Source organism: Prionailurus viverrinus, chromosome D2 (genome assembly GCF_022837055.1).
Source record: "Prionailurus viverrinus isolate Anna chromosome D2, UM_Priviv_1.0, whole genome shotgun sequence".
NCBI lineage: Eukaryota > Metazoa > Chordata > Mammalia > Carnivora > Felidae > Prionailurus > Prionailurus viverrinus.
The window spans coordinates 85532882-85542881 of NC_062571.1; the positions used below are offsets into that span (position 1 = coordinate 85532882).

General features: G+C 58.0%; 1 protein-coding gene across 11 annotated transcripts in view; it reads right to left on the reverse strand.

The window, feature by feature from the left end:
* The window catches only part of EBF3 (EBF transcription factor 3), a 127758-nt gene that overhangs the window by 19283 nt on the left and 98475 nt on the right, over nt 1-10000 (reverse strand). The window lies entirely within an intron of this gene.

Below are 10000 nucleotides of genomic sequence, written 5' to 3' on the forward strand. Positions count from 1 at the left end.
TGAATGTGACACTGTCCCGTGTCCACCCCAAGGTTTCAGCACCTGTGATTACCCACGTGTCTGTGAGCTGGTGAACTGCACGGTCTTCAGCCGTGCAGAGGAACGAAGACGTGACGTGGGTACCGTGCGGCCGACGTGCCACCGAGTGAAAGACGCCAGTCACAAAGGGCCACGTGCTGCGTGATTCCATTTACGTGAAACGTCAGGAGTGAGCAAGTGCACAGGAGGGGATCTGGGTCCTGGGGGCGCAGGGGGAGTCAAGGGACAGGAACGGGGAACGCCCAGGGACCGCTCACGGGTACAACGTTCCTTTCCGTACAGTGAAAATGTTCTTGAATGAACAACGCTTGCACAACTCTGTCCACAGACTAAAACCTACGAAGTATACGCTTTGGGTGAATTTTATGCTACATGAATTCCACCTGCATAAAAAACCAGATTTCAGGTGAAGGTAGCATCTCTAATCTGGATTAGACTCTACACACCAGCTCTCCCTCCACTGAGGAAAACGCTCTTCCTGGTCGGAACGCCGTCTCATGATAAGGACGCTGCTGGCACTTCTGTAAAGAAGAGAGGTCCACCCAGGGGTGAATGAGGCCGACCCCAGCTTTGGGGAAGGGGGGTCCACAGGGAAGGCCTCCCATTGACGGAGCATAACGGCTTCCCAACATTACTGCCCTTTGCAGTCTCCACTCGGGCGGCCCCCACTCCTGGTTTTCAGGCTGGGTGAGGAACAGGAATGTTCTAAGGCAGAACCCTTAAGGACATCACCAAGATTAACGTAAATGCTAGGATCCCCCAACCACGGGCCTTGCACGCAGGACTCTGAGTTCCGTGCTCGCGTAAAATGGTTTTGCTTCCACACAGGATGTCCTGAAATCCCACAGTGTACTGGGATCAGAAGGCCCCTGTGGCCTCACGGGACCTCCCCGCCACCCCGCAGCCCTGCCTCTCACCCAGACTGGCTCGGAGTTCACACTCGGTCCACACTCTTCTCCCTGCCTGGAAACTCCCCACCCCTGCTGCCCACGTCCAGGGGCAGCCTCCCCAGCCACCCCGCACCACCTCCCTCCTAGGAGACCCCCGGTGCCTCGGCTGTCCCTTCCTCACAGAACTTAGCAACTTTTAGCACTGTTTTATTCACTTCTTTTCCATATCCTGTTCCGTTCCCATAAGACTGTGAGTCAGCAAGACTATAAACGTGGCTCATGCATCAGACATCGGCCGAGTGCAGCCCAGAACCCGGCATCACGGCTCCTTCCTCCGCTGAGGAACCCACCGTCGAGGGCTGCCTCACCCCGAGCACCGGTGAGACCCAGACCCCTCCTTCTCCGAATCGCCTGCAGGGCCCCGCTGAGTACCTGGTGCGGGCGGGCATCGGGCAAACCCTGAGTGTTTTCCGACACCAGGCTAAATTCCAAATCGCGTGGACAGGGAGCTTCACTATCGCGTCCTTCCACGCCACGCTCGTCTCTAACATCGTTCCCGGTAGTCGCGTGTTCCAAGGGCAGAGGACAGGTGCCGCGAGCCTCTGCAGAACCCTGGGCCGTGAGGGGCGGGGGCGCATGGGTGACGGGGGTGCAGGGCCCCAAGCACCCCAGCTGTTCTCCACGGCACCCTGACGAAGCTCCAGTGACCTGGGGCGCTGTCGTGGGGGCTGTGACAGAACGTCAGCATGAGCCCCCCCCCCCCCCCCCCGGGCAGGGAGCCGTGGGACACTGCACCGCCACACCTCGTTTTCGTGGTATTTAAACAAGTCAACTCTGGGGCGCCTGGGTGGCGCCGTCGGTTGAGCGTCCGACTTCAGCCAGGTCACGATCTCGCGGTCCGTGAGTTCGAGCCCCGCGTCGGGCTCTGGGCTGATGGCTTGGAGCCTGGAGCCTGTTTCCGATTCTGTGTCTCCCTCTCTCTCTGCCCCTCCCCCGTTCATGCTCTGTCTCCCTCTGCCCCCAAAATAAATAAATGTTGAAAAAAAAAAAAAAACACAAAAGTCAACTCTGACACGACCTCTGAATTTACAGGCTTTAGCCCGGGAACGCGCTGTCGTCCAATGCCAGGTACGTGGCAAAACCGCGTCACGTAGCTCCTGCACCCACACAACCGCTGTAGTGGCTGCAATCCCTTGGCCTGGGGCTTGTCCACCAGCCCAGCACCGAGGGGCCTAAAACTTTACATGGGATGTTTCTGTACCGGGGAGGGTTCGTTAGGAAAAGCACCAGTTGGTCTCCAGCACCAGGGATGGACTGACTTTTTGTGGGAAAGCCTGTGGTTGCCTGCCAGTGCCGGGCGCCCAGATCCACAAGACTGGAGAGGGGTCCGACCCTGCAGGCCCCCAGCCCCCCACCCTCCGTCCAGTGTCCCTGGGGCTGCGATGAGGAGGGCAGAGGGCCATCGGGCAAGGGCCTTCTCCTCAGAGAATAAGGCGTGACAAGACAGAGAAGGAATCTGGCAGAATCCCCCGCATCTGGCCACCTCGGGGTCCTGACCTAGGTCCTCAAGGGTCATCCGACGCTCAGAGCGGGAGAGGACCCCGGCCCTGGGACCCACGCTCGGCAGCAGGGTTTCCGCGAGTGGGAGAGGTGAGGCAGGCCCGCCGCACGAGGGCAGGGAAGGGGGAGTCTGCACAGGAGGAGGGACAGACAGACCCACCGCCAGGCTGCACCTTAAAGAAACTCCCTCTAAAGATGATTTACACCAATGCTTAGCACGATCTGCAGCGGCCAATTGTCTCCACAGGAGTTTCTGTATTTAAAGTTGAACACGGTCTGTAATGAGCCTTCCAGAGCATCCGTGCAACACCACATACACTCAGGTCCCTTGTGGGGCCAACTTACTCCGTATGCTCGTTAAGAGTATTTGAAACTTCTATTTTTTTTCCGGCGGGGGGGGGGGGGTCAGCAAATCGTCCGCGTCACTAATAGCTTTCCACTTTGTTCTTGTTTTATTGAAAAACGATTCTAAGAAAAGAATCACTCATTTTGTATTTTTCTACAATGAATCAAAAAGGCCCAACTGATCTGAATGATCATTTCTTACAAGTACTTTTTCTCAGGCTGAGCTTTTGGGATCCAAGCCAACACGGAACAAGTGTGTACGGACAGGTGCACAGACCTTCCCCGAACAAAGCCCAGGCTGCCCCGGAGCTCACAGGGGCGTCCCCGTCCCAGCCTGTGCAGCATGCCACAGTGGACCGCACTCGCTGTCCAGGTCGAGCCTGGGCCCTGCACCGTGCCCTGCGTCCAGCCAAACAGAGCCGGCGGGAGGAGGCCGTGGCATCCCTGCCGGGGCGCGGCGACGTGTAGTCCTGGCTTCTGTTCTTCCAGGATCACAGAGACACCTAACCTAGTCCCCTTCTTTAGCGCTGAAAGCACCACACGCTTCCGTCTAAGGTTCTCCATCGAAAGGCTGTTCCGACGCCTCCCTTGGTCTCCATCGCCGGACTCGTAGATTTTCGCCAGGGTGAGTTGCGTGATTTTATTTGTACGTTTGTTATCTCTGCTTTGCTGTGCACTTCAGCTGACTGTATTTCACGTTGTGCTTTCAAATGGTGGGTTCACCCGTTCCCCAACCCCGTGCCCTTTCCAAGCTGTTCTCAGAAACGCGCGAGGCATCCGTGCCAACCAGAGGCTCGGAACAGACCCCCCGGCACGTGAGCCCATCCCCTTCCGTGACTCTCCCCGTGGCCCCCCGGGTGGGCAGGGAAGCCAGGGAGCCTGCCCGTGCCGGGGACTCAGCGGGCAGAGGGCCAGGCCCCCTCCTCCGCCCGTCCACGTCTCGACGACCACTGAGTGAAACCCGGATGACCCTTTTGTCCTTTGGGGAAGATAAATGGCCGTGTCCTCTCGGCTACATTTTGTCAGGTTTGGTGCCGGAGAGTCAATACCTTCACCTTGACGTGGAAACTTCATGATTTATCAGTTGGTTTCTCCTCCTGGGCTAGCGCGGCCCCGGGAAGCGCGGCCAATCGGGGCGCAGGGAGCGGACTTTGGTCACAGCCACTTGGAAAACAACCACAGCCCCTCTGATGACAGACAAATGTGTCTTGTTAGCAACTGCCCAAAAGCGCTTGACTTGTACTAATAACAAAAAGGCCATGCTGGTCACCGTGGGTCCAAAGACGAAGCACCCTGTCACCAGCCTGGTTGGGAAATTAGCAAATAATGTTCTTTTCCTTGATAAATGGGTGACAGCTCCCTCTCACCAATCATTTTTAACATTTTGATGCATGCCTACGATCCCACTGGAGGAGCAGAAAAGTTTACTGGCCCTCAATTTTCAGATGATGAATGGAAGTCTCTAAATGTGCGATTTCTGTATGAGGTATAGTTCATTTTAAGCAATTCTAGTAAATGGGTGTCACTGATTAGGACAAATAGTCTACTTGTGCAATAGCACAAGCGGTGTGTCTCATTCCCTGGGCCTCCTTCGAGACAGGAGGCAAGGGGACAGCGGTGACCCCGGGAGCCCTCCCAGCGCCAGGCCTGAGACGGGCATGTTGTGGATGTCCACACCGCCAGGGCCCAGGCAGCATGCCGGCAGGTTCACTGATGTCCACCTGGCCTAATGCTGAACCGCACAGTGCAGAGGGCACCAGGTGGGTGCCCTCCCTTCCCCCGGGCCCCGAGGAGTCCTGCCAACGACCCCAAAGACGACCAGCCAGCCCCAGGCACACACCGTCCCAGTCAGAGGGCAAAACTCTGCCCTCTAGGGGCGGCTGGGGGGGCTCAGTCGGCCGAGCGTCCAGCTTCAGCTCAGGTCATGATCTCACGGTTTGTGAGTTCGAGTCCCCCCTGTCGGGCTCTGTGCCGGCAGCTCGGAGCCTGGAGCCTGCTTCGGATTCTGTGTCTCCCTCTCTGCCCGCCCCCCACTCTCTCAGAAATAAACATTAAAAAGAAATCCGCCCTCTACCGCCAGTATGAAAACAAACGACAAGAGCCCAGGCGGGCTGCGTTGGGACAAGAAATGGCGGTGGGTGCAGGAGCTGTCCGCGAGGCAGACAGCTGTCCCGGCCCCCCGACTCCGGACAGGCCTGGACACGGCCTGAGCCGAAAACGCAGGCCCCACATCACAAACCTCACAGAAAAGCCAAGGCGTCTACCTGCCAGGGACCCTCCGACCGCCGGGTAGGAGCCGTGAACCCCGTCGTGGCCAACAGAGAGGAGCAGACAGGGAACAGCCAAGAGCCACGGGGCCTCGCTGGCCACAGCAGACGGTTCCATGGCTGGAAGCTTCCCCAAACTCCAGGGCCCGTAATTACAATATTTGTTTCTCCACCAGGTCCACACATGTGGTTAAATATTTGTCATTGAAATAATCAGGTGGCTTCCATTGACGAGAAGCCATCAGCATCCAGTTCAGCACAGTGAAAACAGTATGATGGGGGAGGGGGGGGAACTAGGAATCATTTGTGCTGTGGGTACAAGTAATCTGTCTGAAGAGCGCCGGCCGGGGGGACGGCTGGTTGGGGCTGCCTGTGGTCAAAGGGCACTATTGACTCTACAGCGTGTCACTGTGCTGTTGACAGAATCACATCTGAATGCACACAAAAGATCTTTAAACCACTTCAGAAACATGAGTGCCTTTCAAGGGGTGACAGGAGGTGGGGGGTAAACGGTGGAAGTCTGCCGGAGGCCACAGAAGGCCCTGGGCGCAGAAACAGTCACCCCGTAGGGCCGGGACGGCACCTGAGGACAGGGCGGTCCCCGCCTTGACACGTCCCCCGTTTAAGGCACAATCTGACTTCAAACAAACGACAACATAAATACTGTATCGGAAAGAACACAAACTGTTAGCAATTACTGGCTGAGTAACGATTTCACAAGCCGGAAGCTGAATGCACATCTTTGTGCAGAAAATAATCGTTTTCATGTCCCCGCCAAGTAAACGCACTGCAGACCTGAGCCTGGCCCACGCGTGTAGCGCTCCGGCTCCCGCCGCGGCCGCTCTGGACATGCTGTTAACTGCCAGGACCTTGATCCATAACTGGCTTTGGCCTGTGGCACACAATATGTCGTCTCCCGGTAATTTGTGATAATTTCTGTAATCGAGCAAAAGAAATCTCTAAAATGAAGGTGGGTCAGCCAAACATTCAGGCGCAGGACGTCGACCCTAAGAGCCCCCCCCACCCCCACCCCGGGACCCCCGCGGGACGATGCTGGAAGGGGAGCCACGACGGACCAGCTTCGGTGTGTCTGTGCCCCAGGAAACCGTTTCGTCACGTGGACGCTTCGCGGCAACAGCGACAGTCACACTCGTGCAAGAACGCCTCACACGCGGAAACGTGTCTGTGAAACGAGTTATCGTTCTAACGTAATTTCAATTAGAAGCGTACAAATCCCAATTTGTCTCAATCAAGTAACGCGGCAATGCCTACATCCTAATTGAAAAATAATTTCTTATTGCTCTTAACAACTTGACGTGTTTCTCCCGGTGAAGTTACGAATGTGAAACCGTTTGGTCTGCCCACACCAGGAGTTTCTCAGGTAGGCTACCCTAGGACTGGTCTAATTACTATTAAACAAGCAAATGACACGCTATCAGACAAATATGAAAACCAGCATTGTGCTCAGTTATTAATTTGCACGATTCACTTTTAAATGCAGCAAATATCTCATTAATTTAATTTTAGGTGCCTACCCGTTTATATTGCATTTTACAGTCTAAAAGGCAATTTACTATTAACTGGCAATTACATACAGAGTGATTGTTAATTCTGCTCCTAAGTGCTAGCCGCTTGAAAATTGTTCTCTCTCTCTCATTTTTGACCTTCTTACAACAGGGGTGAGACGCACTGGGAATACAAAGGACCCGTGTGGAGGAGCCGGACAGGTCACTTGTGACTCCTTCTTTTAATTCACCATGCTAATCAAGTGAACTGCCACTACCTCCCAAGGTAATTCGGCCTTGATAGTGGTTCAAAGCAGCAGGCCAGAGGGCCCGGAAGGACGGACAGACGGACGGGCCCAGGGCAGGGGCCGCAGAGAGCACCCACACCCACTCTGGGTTGACTGATCAGGTCTGGTTCTGAAAAAATCTGGTGTTTCTCAGATCACTGTAAACAGATCATTTAGGCCTTTTGCGTCTGGCGGGCGGGGCCCCTCCTCCTCCTCGGGCAGGTTCATTATCCCCGGGGCCTGGCTGCCTCGGCCGGGAAGGTTCACCGTGAGGGTGTCCCGGCAGCCTCCGGGACTGATAGGAGCCAGATGCCCAGGGGACGGCGCCCTCCCTGCAGGGGCTGCGCGCCCGTGTCCCGACGTCCAGAAGGGCTGGCTCGATTTTCAGGGGGGAGAGTGCAATTCCCAGTGATTACTTCATTGTCCCCATCAATTTCAGGGCAATGCAAATCAGACAGAAGCTTCCAGGTCAGACAGGTTATGACCCCACCTTTCCTCTGCTCCCTGAGAGTGTACGGGGCCCCGTATCCCTTACACAGCGTTTGAAATGTATATTCCCGTTAATGATTGAGGCTGGGGGTGGGGGGGGGCAATAGATTAGCCTCCCGCTCGGAAAGCCTGAGCTCACTGAATGGCCTCATTGAAACGCCCATTCGTGGGAGAACTCTGCATGGGCAGAGGGGACCCTGAACCCGTGGCCCTAGAAGCCCAGTCAGCGTGGGGGTGGGGGACACGACGTCCACCCTGCAGAAATGGAAGACGGCACCGGGGACAGTGGGTGGCAGCCGGCACTCTTGGGGGATAACCCTGGAACAGCCCAGACCCGGGAGAGGAAGCCAAGGAAGGTGTTGTGCACCGAGAGCCACCTCGGCACCCAGCCAGCCCCCCACCCGGGCAATACTGCCACTAGGGGCCCTGCACACGTGACCCCTGCTGGCCAGTGACAGGCGGCCCCACCCCCACACAGTTTCCCATCTTTCCTGTACTGGTCTCCAAAGCTCAGTCCGGCCCCTCCTGCAGCCGGAGAGCAGAACCGGACCTTTCTGCCATCACGTCCTTCTCACAACGCCACTGAGCCGCCCACCCCCCACCCCCCACCCCCACCCCCGCCCAATCCTGCAGATGCGAAGGTCTGATCTATGACAGCAGCGCCTGAAGGCACCGCTGAGGCCTCGAACCAGGATGATGGGCAGACTAACTGCTGTGGGAGAGCCCGTCCTCCGTGTCTGTGCAGATGGGCAGGTCGGGCCGGCCGCGTTCGGACACGCTCACGGCAGGGCCTTCCACCAGCCAGGACGCCCATGTCATGTGGCAGATACGTGAGCCCACACACAACACGGCTGGTGAGGAGACAGGAAATGTCTCCTCCTTGGACGAGCCGAGGCCCCTGACGCCGGTCACCCTAACCGTCCACAGAAGGTGCCGCCTGTGAGAGCCCACCTGGGGCAGACGTGGCCCCTAAGTTCTCCCTGACCTACACAAAACCCACGGGGGCAGGCCGGCGAGAAAGCGGGACTCAGAGGGATCAGGAGGCACCAGGCCCAGGACCTCCGGCCAACACCAGGCAGAGGGGAGCTTGCACAGCGTCAAGTTCACAGGCCAGAGACGTGCGGTGCCCGTGAGCTGTGAACACGGAGGGGCACAGAGGCCCCACTGGGTACTGGACGGAACCCTGGCCACACCGCCCAGGGACCTGGCCCCTGGCTGGACCCACCACCCAGCACTCGTCGGAGACGCGTGGACACTCCCAAGATGCCCCACGTTGCATAACCCCGTTTTGCATGAGACACACGGGGGGCCTCACAGACTCGAGGGGCTGACCCTCTCAGTGTCTGGATCTTCCCAGGGAGCCAAAAGCACCCAGACCCCAGCAGAGGGCCCAGGACGCGCACCCATAGCTTTTCGCTACGTCCACTTCCCCCTTGTTCCTTGGCAGTTCTGGGCTCCTGGGAGAGTGTGCTGGTCCCATAGGAGGAACAGCCCTTAGCATGGACACCTCCTCTCCCACCTTGACCGTGTGGCGGGGCGCTGGGACAGACAGCAGAGGAGGAAACGCCCCCCGATCGAGGACCCCAGGTATCGCCGGCGGCCAAGCTGTTAAGGGTCTGGACGCCTCTGGGGACGACAGTCATGGCTCTGAGAGGACCCAAGTCAGGCCCACCCCTGAGGTGATGTCGGGCCTATGGGAAGCGGTGCTGGAAGAATCTTCAGTTTTCATCCCACACCCATTCAACCCTTCCTGCAAGGGGGAGTGCGTGAGTAAGCTCTCCTTCCCCTTCACACCCCTACGCGGACAGCGTCCCTCCACCCACCCCCCGCCTGGCGGACAGAGAGGCCCACATCCCACAGGAAGGGAGGCCACACCCGCTCGGGGGCATCCTGCAGCCAGTGACGGCGTGTTGTCAAGCCCGCGCCCAGCCCAGGCTCCCAGCACGGACCCCCCGGCCCCCTCACCACGCCACCACGTCAAGGCCACGGTAGGAACAGAACAAGCACCCATCCCTGCCGCCTCACGGGGTTTCGGCAGGTGCTGCCCAGCGGTACAAACCCTTCTCAAACGTTACAACTTTTGCAGTTGGCTAGGAGGCCGTCAAAACGCAAAGACACCTCGAGTTTATTTATGGCGTTTGTCAAGAGCAACCTCGGACACACGGTGTTAACTGAGCACCTGTGTGGGCAGAGCGTCGTATAAAACAACTCCGCGTAATCTCAGGGGCGACCCTGTCTGGTGACACAAGTTTGAGACCCTCCCGGAAAGAGGATCACAGCATAGGGCCTGGAGCAGACACCTGGCTTACCCCCGTTTACGGCGTGTGCGGCCTCGGGCACGTGACACGTTGTGTAATCTCGGAGTCCCAACTTGTGCAAGTGAGCGGCAACGTCACCAGCAGCCACGCGGAGTGACGGCGCGGGCACACGGGTAGCCGCCCGATGCGGGCTGGAAGTGACTTGTCACTGACGAGGCCACCGCCTTGCTTTACGGGCCGGAAGGCCAAGGTGCACGGATGTGGGGAGGGGCCCGGACCACACGGCCCGAGGGGGCTACACCCGTCCACAGCTTCGCCAACTCAGACGAGGATGCGGAAACCGTGCGCCCGACTGGACCA